General features: G+C 38.1%; 1 long non-coding RNA gene across 1 annotated transcript; it reads left to right on the plus strand.

Annotated features, from left to right (window-relative positions):
* Window positions 1-2,236: 2,236 nt before the first annotated feature.
* On the plus strand, window positions 2,237-6,386 carry LOC114007286 (uncharacterized). Its single transcript, XR_003548917.1, has 3 exons — window positions 2,237-2,302; window positions 3,819-3,960; window positions 6,159-6,386. It is a non-coding gene; the product is annotated as an uncharacterized LOC114007286 (long non-coding RNA).
* Window positions 6,387-13,078: the final 6,692 nt, after the last annotated feature.

Raw genomic sequence — 13,078 nt, forward strand, 5'->3', positions numbered from 1 at the left:
ATTATATATAGTAAATATACATGTTAAAAACAAAATAATACATTATAATTATTCATATATATATATATAATTCTATGTCTTTTAAAAGTGTTGGAGGAGAAAATGTAAATTTACAGAGTTTATTATATTAACTTTCTTACTTACAGTTTTGATTCTATTTCTTTATTCCTCTACAGGAATAAAAGATAATACCTTGTGTTATTTCTTTAGTTTTATACAGAAATCTATCTATCTTCTTTGTATTGTTAGTGTTAACTACATAACATGTCTATAAGGGGACCAGCAGATGGCAGAATGGTTATGTCGCTGGACTCTCATGTAGTTGACTGCAGTTCAAGTCAACTAGCTTAAAACTCATGCCAGGTGCGAGTGTGTGTGTGCCCAAAATCCCAAGAGGAGAATGGAGGAGAAGGGATTGCAGCATGGCCATCCCCCATGGGGAGTGATTTCTTATTTTCTGTCTCTCTGTCTCTCCAGCAAGTGCACGTGCCCTACAGCAAAAATCTCTCCAAAAAAAAATTTTTTTTAAGTTCAAATGTTATAGCCACTATAACTACATGTGTACACACACACACACATATATTGTTTTATACAAGTTTTAATCAGTTAAGCGGATTAAGGGGAAGCAATATGCGTTTATACTATATTTTACAATTACTAATTCTGTCACTGGTGCTCTTTGTTTTCCCATGAGGTATTTAAATGATATTTACATTACCATCTGGGGTTGCTTCCTTTCTAACTGAAAACCTTCTTTAAGTATTCCTATAAAGTGGCTCTGTTGGCAATATTTCCTCTAGGAATTTCCCCACATACTGTTTCAAATAAAGTCAGTTCTTTTAGGAAGAGCTTCAGAGCCCTCTATTTTTAAATACTGATTCTGTCCCTGGGCAACATCTCTGAACCATTACTCCTTCTACTGGGCAGAAGTGGTAGAGTCTGTTTTTCTATGCTTCCCTTTGCCAGCGTTGAAACTGCCCTGCAAGTGTAAAAGTGACCAGGCTAAGAGTTCTTAGCTGCCAAGTTTCCTCTATGAGTGGGGCTGGTGAATGCTGGGAGTTTCTGACTCAAACTCTGGTCACACTCACCCAAGTTTAGTCTCTACTGCTTGCTTGGTACTAGAGGAGGTGAGAAATGCTGGCAGCCTGCCCAGTCTGATGGGATATCTATCTTCTCTTAGAAGACAATAGAAAAAGGAGCCCTGTCTTGTTGGCTATACCCACATCAGTGGAGCTTTTGTCAAACTGAACTGGAAATGGGGAGAAGGCACATTGTGGCTCAAGTGTCACAACTCTCACTATTTTTACCAAAGTTGTAAGAGATCTTCTGAAATAAATATTTCATTGTTCAGAGTATGCTTTTAAGACAATCTATAGAGATTTTCAATTGTTCAATTAATTTTGACAGAAGGATGATACCATCTGAAAAAGTAAGTTAAATGACTTTAAAGTAGCCTTACTAATAGTAAAGCTAAAACGAGAAGAGTTTGAATAAAATTATTTCATAAAATACAAGAAAAATCAATATACTGCACAGATATTTTTCAACTTACGAAAGGATAACTTCCTGATAAGCCAAATATAGTCCGAAAATATGTTTTTTAAAAGGTTTTTACCTTAGAGCATGTGTGCTTGCCAAAGAGAAGTAGATACAGAGACAGTGAGAGGGAAATAAGAAATCACACACACACATACACACACACACACACACACACACACACACACACTCCCTGTGGGGGGCGGGAGGGGATGGCCACACTGCAATCCCCTTTGCTCCATTCTCTTCCTGGGATCTTGAGTACACACACACACACATACATGTGCCTGGTATGATTTCCAAGCCACCAGGTCCAGAATTCAAACCACAGTTGGTCATGTGGGAGTCCAGAAACATAACTGCTACACCATCTGCTGGCCCCAGTAAGAAAACATCTTAAGTCAAAAATGTGTTTAATATACCTAAGCTATCAAAATCCTAGCTCAGCCTAGGCTACATTAAATATGTTTAGAACACCTTACATTAGCCTATGGTTGGGCAAAATCATCTAACACAAAGTCTTCTCTTTTTTTTTTAGGTTTTTGATATTATGATCTCGAATTAGAATTTCAGGTAGTTCAAAAGAAATGAAAAAAAATCAAGTTGATGTGGTAAAGATTGAAAAAGGATTCATGGCAGACTTCTCTGCAAAAACGCCATTTAGCTGAGACCTAACAAAGAAGAAAGAACCAACCTTACCAAGACCAGAGATAAAGTTTCAGATACAGAAAATTGCTGGTGCAAGGACTCCTAAGGCAGGGAGAAGGTGGGTATTTTCCAAAAACTGAAATGCCCAGTGGAATCTTAATTTTGAAAGTAAACTAAAGTATGAGTCACTCAGAGAGATCTAAAAAGGTTAATAAAAGACAGGCAGTAGGGTTATCTCTGTCAAACTTCAGGCACTAGCTTCTGGGTGTGGAGCAATACCAGAGTATGGTGAGATCAGCAGAGAACCTTGTATATCTCTTTCTTCTCTCTTTTTCCTTAGGAAATCAATGAGGAAGGGGAGAAACAGCACAGAGTTTAAGGTTAAACAGAGTTTAAAATTTGCCTCCCACCTCTGTGACTTGCTTAGTGAATGTGGACAAGCATACACGTTCCCTCCCTCAGCCGTCTAGTCTTCACTATGAAATGGAGATAATACCGCCGGTTTTGCAGGACTGTAGTCAGGACTGAATAAGATACACAACATGTGTAGCTCTTATTTATGCTTTGGTTTTGGTAAAATCACAGGGAAGTGGGGGAGTATTTATTATGCGATCTCAGATACAGAATCCACACAGAGCATTAAGTGCTGAGCTGCAAACACCTGAACAACACCTAGAGCACCCTCCTGGAAATTACATGCCAGGTGCTGAGTATTCAAGAGTACAGGGGGGTGGGAACCAGCAGTTAGCGTAATGGCTATGTCGCTGGACTCCCACATAGTCAACCGCAGTTTGCGTCTTGGACCCGGTGGCTTAGAACTCATGCCGGGCGCGTGTGCGTGCGTGCCCAAGATCCCGAGAGGAGAATGGAGGAGAGGGGATTGCGGCGTGACCATTCCCCTGGGGGGTGATTTCTCGCTTTCTGTCTCTAATCTCTCTCTGTCTGTCTGGCGAGCGCACACGCCTTATAGCGAAAACCTCTCCAAAATAAATAAATAAATAAATAAAGAGTACAGGAAGGTGAGCAGATGGTGTAGTAGTTAAGTGGCTGGACTCGCACATGACTGACAGTAGTTCCAGTCTCAGACCTGGTGGCTTCAAGATTATGCTGGTTACATGTGCGTGTGCGCCCAAGATCCCAGGAGGAGAATGGAGAAGGGATGGCAGCATGGCTATCTGTCCCAGGGGGTGATTTCTCACTTTCCTCTCATAGTCTTTGTCTCTAGCTCCCTTTCTCTCTCTCTCTCTGGCAAGCACATGTGACATAAGACAATAACCTCTACAAAAAAAAGAGTATGTGAAATGTACTCTTTCCTTCTCTTACTGTGTCTCTAAAAGCATGACCAGCCCCATTGGGAGTATATTTTATTTTAGGAAATTAGACCTAAAAAGCAATACGATGCCTCCTCATTCTAGGATTTTCTAACTGACCCCCTATCTTGAGGGACATCCTATTACATATAAGCTCTAATTAACATTTTTTAAAACTACAAATAATCTCTAAGATCTTTAAGGGTTCTGGTTGAGCTATCATGTCAAATCCTCCCACTAACACAGACCCAGACACTCCTTTTACGGTTAGCAAGTTACTGCTTTGGACTAAATACTTTCAGTTTCATTTCTTTTAACTCATAGAAGAGGTTGCCTGACTTCTCATTTGCTCAGAGAAGAACTCCAGAAAGCCGCACAACAGCAAAGGGTGAAATCAAATTCCAGGGACCCAGGGAGAGACAAAGCAGGGATAGAAACGACTTCACCTAAACCAAAGATAAAAGAGGTAAGAACTCGTTATTACTTAAGGAAAGCAACTTCCTTTCTAGCTCTATAAGACCTCTGCTTGGAGACAAAGATCATAAAATAAGATCAGGGCTAGAATGGGAAGGAACTTAAAGGGGTTGGTGAGTTTTCTTGAAAGCCATCAGAACCAAGACGGGCAGTAGCAGAGCTTAGGATAGAACACAGAGTCTGTTACTAGGGAGTAGCTTGTCCCTCAGTGTCACTGCTTTGCTTGTGTTGAATTAGGCACCAGCAGACCTGGGGTAAAATGCAGACTTCAAAATGTCTTTCTCTTGGTGGACATTGTCTGTGTGACAAGGGACACAAATTATTATTGTCTTTGATAGAGCCTTAATACTGCTCCTACTGCAGCTATTATAGAAATCGAAAGGACTATACATGTGTTCTTTTCATGAGAAACAAAGAACAGCAAATAACATGCAGGGTAAACAGCCCATTTACACTGTTAAAGACAAAGCAAAAACTGAAACTCAGAATGAAATGTGAAGATTCATGAAGGCAGCATACTTTTTTTTAAGATTTATTTTGATTTTATTTATTTGTTTATTTTAATTTGACCAGAACAAGGACAGAGTGAGAGAAAGAGAAAGGAAACCACCAGGTGAGAAAGCAAGCCACCAGGTCTGGTATTTGAACCGTGGTCGGTCATGTGGCAGTCCAGCACCCTCCACCACCATGCCACCTGCCTACCTCAAGGCAGCATACTTTTTAATGAAACATTGGAACTTTGTTTTAAAGTGGATTTTTTTTTCCTTTACAAATAGTCCAGACTCACTAATTTCTTCTACTTACTTCTTTTGAGTAGGTTTTAGCTCCACTATGTACACAAAAAATTTCCCCTTAATCTTCTGTAACTCGTCATTAAAGATGACATCTTTTTTTCCCTTGATCTTTCCATGCCCTCAGACAGTGCTGATCTGGCCTGTGGGATCCATACCCCTGAATTCTTTGGCATGGCACTAGCCTCATTCATCACCTTTTTGTTTAACAGTTTTTTTGTCTCCTTTTTGGCTGCTTATGCTATTCTTTCCAAACACCTTCTCTTCTTGTTAATATTTCTCCTCTTCCAAATGGAAAAACAAAGAACATAATATTGTATTGCTGCAAATATAGGTATTTTTCTTTAAACAACTTCCTATGTAGCTTTTTCAATCTGCTTCCTGGTCCTTTCATCTTTATTTCAGAGTCTCTTTTGCTACATTTGGTATTTGCAGTTGCTCACTCCTGCTATCACTGACAGCCCACCTTTTGGGCTGTTCGTGCAGCCTGCCTTCCACCCGTAACCAGTCCAATCTCATTCCTTCACTTTGGGTTTTGTATGTCACTTTTTCCCTTTTCTAAAACTTAAATACTAAAGTCAACCATGAAGCTAGCTGGACTTGTCCAGAAGTCCAGGGACAATTGTCTGATTTAAATTGTGTTAAGATTTGTTCAATTAAAACTCTATTAAGTTGGCTGGTTTATTTTTCTTTTACCAATTGTAAGTAAGGATTACTGAATGCAAAAGTAAATATTGAACTTGTTATTTATACCCAGGATGCAAAATCTATTTTCTAAATTGTGTTCTATTTTTCATTTGATGTCTAGAGTAAATTTTTAAATAAGAATACAAAAGGAAATTTTTCCACAATAAATGAAATGGAAGATTCAGACCATGAAAGTAGTTGAATGTTGATAAGTCTCTGTTATACCAACATTTTTTTTTATTGAATTACTCTGATAACACGTCCATGACTTTATTTATTTATTTGTTTGTTTATTTATTTATTTATTTTGGAGAGGTTTTTTTGCTATAGGGCACATGCACTTGCCAGAAAGACAGAGAGAGACAGAGAGACAGAGAGACAGAAAGGGAGAAATCACCCCCTAGGGGGGATGGCCATGCCACAATCCCTTCTCCTCCATTCTTTTCTTGGGATCTTAGGTACGCATGCACACGCGCCCAGTGTGATTTTAAGCCACCGGGACCAGGACTCGAACCGCAGCTGGCTACATGGGAGTCCAGCGACATAGCCATTATGGCAACTGTTGGTCCCATCATGACTTTAAAATGATACAGATTTCTCCTCAGCTATCCTTGCTGACACACAAAATTTAGGGACATGATGCAGAATTGTATGACTCTGCCTTCTGAATGCGAAAGACCAAAAATTCTTACTCATTTCATCTCTTTTGCAGGCAAGGAAACATCCTGGAAATGGCCTCAGAGAACCACATGCCAAGCCCAGTGTGTCTCATTGAGAACACTGAAGGGCAGCTAGTGGCCAATCAGGACGCTCTGAACATCCTGTCCGCCATTACGCAGCCTGTCGTGGTGGTGGCTATTGTGGGCCTCTACCGCACAGGCAAATCCTACCTGATGAACAAGCTGGCTGGGAAGAAAAAGGGTGAGTGGCGTGATCTTGGATGATCACCTTCTGTGCAACCACACTGTTGGCATCCACTGTAGGGGAACGTGAGGGGAGAAGGTTAGAGGTGGGAATGAACAGTGAAACTACTTTTCTACCCACAGTAGGGTTTTTAATCTTTTTTCAAGGGAGTGAGACTCAGCTCATTAACTTTTGCCCCCATGCCCTAGTTTTCCCTTAAATGCATAAACTGTTATTTCCTAGAAGGAATAAGGGGAAAAGTAAACCAATAATTAGTGTATGTAATAACAAACTGTAATAAAGTAAAAGACATTTATTAAAATGTTCTTACAGAAACAGCAACTTTCTATTAGGCTTCAAGGTTAAAAAATGTTTAATCTGTACTGAATTTTTTATTTTTTAATTTGCCAGAGGGCACATGCGCTTGCTAGAGCAAGACAGAAAGAGAAAGTAAGGAAGCATCATCCTGTGGAAAATGATCACATCACAACCTCTTCTCTATTTCTTCCTCCTTTTGGGATTTTGAGCATACATGTACCTGTGCCCTGTATGTTTCTCAAGCCACCAGTCTGGGATTTAAACCGCATGGTCAATCACATGATTCAGCTTCCTTAACTACCAGGCCCAGGCTGGCCCTGAATATTCTTTTTTTTTTTTTTTTAGAGGTTTTTTTGCTATAGTGCGCATGCGCTCACCAGACAGACAGAGAGAGACGGAGAGATAGAAAGCGAGAAATCACCCCCCAGAGGGGATGGCCACACCGCAATCCCTTCTCCTCCATTCTCCTCTTGGGATCTTGGGTGCGCACGCACACGTGCCCGGCATAAGCCACCAGGTCCGGAATGCAAACCGTGGTCGACTACATGGGAGTCCAGCGACATAGCCATTACGCTAACTGCTGGTCCCAATATTCTTTCATTTTTCATTGCAGTAAAGTGTAGATAAAATATATACTTGGGGCTATTTTAAAATGTACAATGCTGTGACATTCAGTAAATTTACGTTGTGCAACCATCACTACCATCCACCTCCAGGACACTTTCAGTTCCCCAGTAGAAACTCTGTGGCCATGAAACATTAACTCCTCATCTGCCTCCACTTCCCACCATTCTACACTCTGTTTCTATGAATTCGACTACTCTAGGAACCTTATGTAAGTGGAATTATATAATATTTGTCCTTATGTGACTGGCTTATTACACTTAGCATAGTGTCTTCAAGGTTAATCAAAATTACCAAGTGTCAAAACTCTTCTTTTTTAAGGTCAGATATGCATCTATATACTGATTTGTTTAATCATTTAGCTGCTGATGGACACTCAAGTTGCCATCATCAGGCTATTATGAGTAATGCTGATATGAATATGGGTACATAAATATCTGTTTGAGTCCCAGCTTTCATTTTTCTGGGTATGCATTCAGAAGTGGAACTTCTGGCTCACATGGGAACTCTATGTTTAACATTTTAAGGAATCCCTATATTATTGGGTCATCAGGAAAGTCATGATGCATTTTGCACAGAAAAACAGAAAAATATGTCATGACTTTCCTGATGTCCTAATATTTTCCACAATGACTACACTTTTTATATTCCCATCAGAAATACACAAGGGTTCTGATTTCTCCACATCATTGCCAGCATTTCTTAATTTCTGGGTTTTATTTTTATATGTATATTGTGGCTAGAATAACTCTGGCCACAAATGTCAATTTTTGATAAAATACAACATATCTATTTTTCTGATGTCTATGCTTTTGATGTCATATCCAAGAAATCATTGCCAAAATGACTATCATGGAGCTTTTCCTCTATGTTTTCTCCTATGTGTTCTACAGTTTTTGTTCTACTATGTTTAAATCTTTTATTCATTTTGGTTAGTTTTTTTTTTCTCATATTGCCAGAGGGTGCATGCACTCACCAGAAAGAGATAAATAACTCTGGCCACAATATACATATAAAAATAAAAAGATTAAAAACCCAACTCTGGGTAGAAAGTTAGTTTCACTGTTCATTCCCACCTTTATACTCAGGGTATAAAGTAGTATTTTATTGTGGTTTTGATTTGCGTTTCCCTAGTGATGTCATAGGGCATCTGTTCATGTGCTCAGTGACTATTCGTACATTACCTTTGAAGAAATGTCTATTTAAGTCTTTTAATCATTTTTAATCTGGTAGCTTTTTTCTAATGCACTTTAGATATTTGTTACATATTCTGGCTATCAATTCCTTGTTAGATATATGTTTATCAAATATTTTCCCACTTCCCATATATTGTCTTTTTTTTTTTTGGAGAGGTCTTTGCTATAGGGTGTATGCGCTCACCAGAAAGAGAGAGAGAGACAGAAAGTGAGAAATCACCCCCCATGGGGGATGGCCACGCCACAATCCCTTCTCCTTCATCCTCCTCTCAGGATCTTGGGCACACATGCACATGCGCCTGGTGTGAGTTTAAGCCACCCGGTCCAGGACTCGAACCGTGGTTAACTACATGGGAGTCTAGTGACATAGCCATTACGCCAACTGCTGGTCCTGACACAGATGTGAATTTTTGATAAAATTCAATGTATCTATTTTTCTGATGTCTATGCTTTTGATGTCATGTCCAAGAAATCACTGCCAAAACGACTATCATGGAGCTTTTCCTCTATGTTTTCTCCTAAGTGTTCTATAGTTTTCGGTCTATTATGTTTAAATCTTTTCTTCATTTTGGTTAGTTTTTTTTTTTTTCTCATATTGCCAGAGGGTGCATGCACTCACCAGAAAGAGATAAATAACTCAGAGAAAGGGAGAAAGCACATTCCACTGGGGCATGTTCATGCTTCAATCCCTTCTCCTCCATTTTTCCATCCTATTGGGGTTTAGTGCACACATACACACATGTAGAGTGCTTTCTGAGCCACCAGGACCAGGATTTGAATTGTGTGGTTGGCAATGTGGGATCAAGCTCCCCAAACCACCAGACTACAGGGCCAGCCCATTTTGTTAAAATTCTTCTATGATATAACTTAACATTCTAATTGTCCAACTTCCCTTTTTATTTTTCTATGTGGATATCAAGTTTCCCCAATTTCACTTTTTGAAGAGACTCTCTTCATTCAGTGATCTTGGCACTCTTTTTGAAAAATTATTGTGATTATTATTTCTCATACATTCAATCACTATACACCATTTAGCATGTAAAGAGAATTTACCCAACATAAAATACAGCTCAGACCAGTCCAGTTGAGAATACTGTACACATTATCATCAAGTAATAAACTATTTCTGTGCTCTAGAAATGTCTTACCTCTCTGTTTTTTTCTCCCTAATTTCCTTTCTTACAATCTTCCCCTCTCCCATCCTCTTTCCACACTGTCTCCCATGTCCATAACTATTTTCAATGTTTTTAGATCTTCCAATCTTTCAGACTCTACCATAGAGTGGAGACAGTTGGTATATGTTAAGTGGAGAAATATAATGTCTCTCTTTGATAGTCTGACTTGCTTCACTCAGTAAATCCATATTTATCCACTTTCGATCAAATACCATGCAAGGCTCTTATTTTTTTTATAGATGAATAGTATTCTATGGAGTATATGTGCCACTTTTTCAACCCCTTCATCTGTTCGTGGACATTTGAGTCAGTTCCAAGTCTTAGCAATCATGAATAATGTCACAATAAACATAGATGTGCAAACACTTTTCCAACTAAGCATTCTCCTGTCCTTTGGCTAGATACCCAGGAGTGGGATTGCTGAATCATATGGTAGTTCTATTTGTAGATTTTTAAGAAAACTCCCTATTGTTTTCCACAGTGGCTGGACCAAATTACATTCCCACCAACCAGGTAGAAGAGTTCCCTTTTCACTACTACCCCACCAACACTTAATGTTTTTGTATTTTTAATCTTAACCATTCTGACTAGGGTTAGGTAGTTTTGACTTGCATCTCCCTTATGAAGAGGGATGCTGAACATTTTTTCATGTTTTTTGACTGTTTGTATGTCTTTCTTAGAGAGTTGTCTGTTCAGTTCATTTTCTCATCTTTTAATTGGTTTAATAACTTTTTTCAGGTAAACCATTTGAGTTCCCTGTGTATTCTGGTTATTAGTCTCTTATTTGAGGCATAGTTTACAAAAATATTCTCCCATTTCAAGGGTTGTCAATTCACACTAATTACCGTGTCTTCTGCTATGCTGAAACTTCTTAATCTGATGTAATTCCACTTGTCTATTTTGGGGAGTATTGCTCTGACTTTCAGGATCTTATTTAAGAAATCTTTGCCTATCCCAGTGTCTCCCCGAGTTTCTCCAGGGTTTTCCACCAGTAGTTTCATAGTTTGAGGTCTTAGGTTTAGGTCTCTGATCCATTTTGAGTTGACTTTTGTTAATGGTGAAAGATGGGTATCATTTCATCTTTCTACAGGTGGATACTCAGTTTTTCCAGCACCATTTACAAAAGAGGTTTTCCTTTTCTCACTGGATTGATTGATATCCTTTGTTAAAAATCAGTTGGCTGTATATTTTGGAGTTTATTTCTGGAGTCTCCATTCTGTTCCATTGGTCCATCTGCCTGTTTTTGTGCCAATACCATGCTGTTTTGATGACCACAGCTTTGTAATATATTTTAGGATCAGGGAATGAGATGCCACCGACTCCATTCTTCTTGCACAGCATTGCTCTGGCAATATGGGGTCTTTAATGATTCCAGACAAATTCTATGATTATCTTTTCTAGATCTGTTAAGAATATTCTTGATCCTTTGATTGGAAGTGTGTTAAATATGTAGATTAATTTGGGTAGAATTGCCATTTTGATTATATTAATTCTTTCAATTCAGGAGCATGGGATGTCCTTCCACTTTTCTGTGTCATTGTTAATATCTTTTTTAAAGATTTTCATAGTTTTCCTTATAAAGGTGTTTGACTTTCTTGGTTAGTTTTATCCCTAGGTATATTACACATTTTGTGCTATGGTTAACAGGATTATATCCTTCAGTTCTACCTCAGTCAGCCTGTTGTCCATATATAGAAATGCTATAAACTTTTGGATGTTGATTTTGTATCCTGCCACTTTACTGTATTCATTTATTACTTTGAGAAGTTTTTTCATGGTTACCTGGGCCTTTTATGTCTACTATGTCATTTGCAAATAAAGATATTCAACTCTTTTTTCGCTGTTTGAATGCCTTTTATATTATTTTCTTTTCTGCTTGCATTGGCTAGGACTTGCAGCATTACATTGAAAAGAAGAGGAGAAAGGGAGTAGCCTTGTCTTGTACCAGTTTTTAGTGGAAAAAGCTTTCAACTTTTCCCTATTCAGTATCATGTTAGTCATACATTTTTCATTTATGGCTTTTATTGTGCTGAGAAATGACCCTTCTATGCCAATTTTGCTTTGAGTCTTAATCATGAAGGGATGTATTTTGTCGAATGTTTTTTCTGCACCAATTGAAATGATCATATGGTTTCTTTCTTTCTTTCTGTAAATATGGTATATTACATTTATGGTTTTGCATATGTTTAACCTCCCTTGCATCCCTGGAATAAAAATCTACCTGGTTGTGATGAATAATCTGTTATATATTGTTGAAAACGATTTGCAAGTAATTTGTTGAGAATTTTTGCACCTATATTCATCAGAGATATCTGTAATTTTCTTTTTTTTGTCATGTCTTTCTGTGCTTTAGGAATGAGAATGATGGAGTCTTCATAAAATGAATTTGGGAGGATTACTTCCTTCGAGATCTTTAGAAATAGTTTGAGTAGAATGGGGGTTAACTCTTCTTTAAAAGTTTTGTAGAGGGGCCAGCAGGTGGTGTGGTGGATAAGGGTGCTGGATTCCCACATGGCCAACCATGGTTCAAGTCCTGGACCTGGTGGCTTGCTTTCTCACTTTCCCTTTCTCTCTCTCTCTCTCTCTCTCTATCTCTATCTCGCTCACTCATCAAATAAAAAAAATAACAATAACAAATGGAAATAAATAAATAATTAATTAAAAAGAAAGATTTGTAGAATTCAGAAGTGAAGCCATCAGGACCTGGGCTTTTCTTTGTTGGGAGGTTATTTATTACTGATTCAATCTCATTATCTGTTAAGAATCTATTCAGGCTTTCTATGTCCTTCTGTTCAACCTTGGTAGATTGAATTATATGTGTCCAGAAATTTGTCCATCTCATGCAGGTTCTCTTGTTTGTTGGCATATAGTCACTCATAGTATCCTCTAATGATGTTTTGTATTTCTGTTGTGTCTGTTGTAATATTATCTGTTTTTTTTTATTGTGAATGTGATTAATCTAATTCTTTTCTCTTTTCTTCTTAATCATCTAGGTAATTGTGTGTCAATTTTAAAAATCTTTTCAAAGAGCCTGCTTTTGCTTTCATTTATTTTCTGTGTAGTTCATTTATTTTCTATTTCATTTCTTCCTGCTCAAATCTTTATTATTTTTTTCCCTTGGCATTTTTTTGGATTTTTTGGTGGTTGTTTTTCCAATTCCCTAAGGCACGATTTCATGTTGTCTATTTTCCACTTTTCCATCCTTTTCTTATGCACACTAATTGCTATGAATTTCCCTCTTATGGCTGTTTTTGCAGTGTCCCATAGATTATGGGACCTCGTGTACTCATTATCATTTGTTTCTATAAATCTTTTTATTTTAGTCTTAATTTCTTTGGTAGCTGAGAAGTCATTCAGGAGTTGGTTGTTTAGTTTTCAAGTGTTTGTGTATTTTCAAGGATTTTTCCTGTAATTAA

The sequence above is a fragment of the Tupaia chinensis genome, unplaced genomic scaffold, assembly GCF_000334495.1.
Source record: "Tupaia chinensis unplaced genomic scaffold, TupChi_1.0 Scaffold000023_1, whole genome shotgun sequence".
Classification (NCBI taxonomy): domain Eukaryota; kingdom Metazoa; phylum Chordata; class Mammalia; order Scandentia; family Tupaiidae; genus Tupaia; species Tupaia belangeri.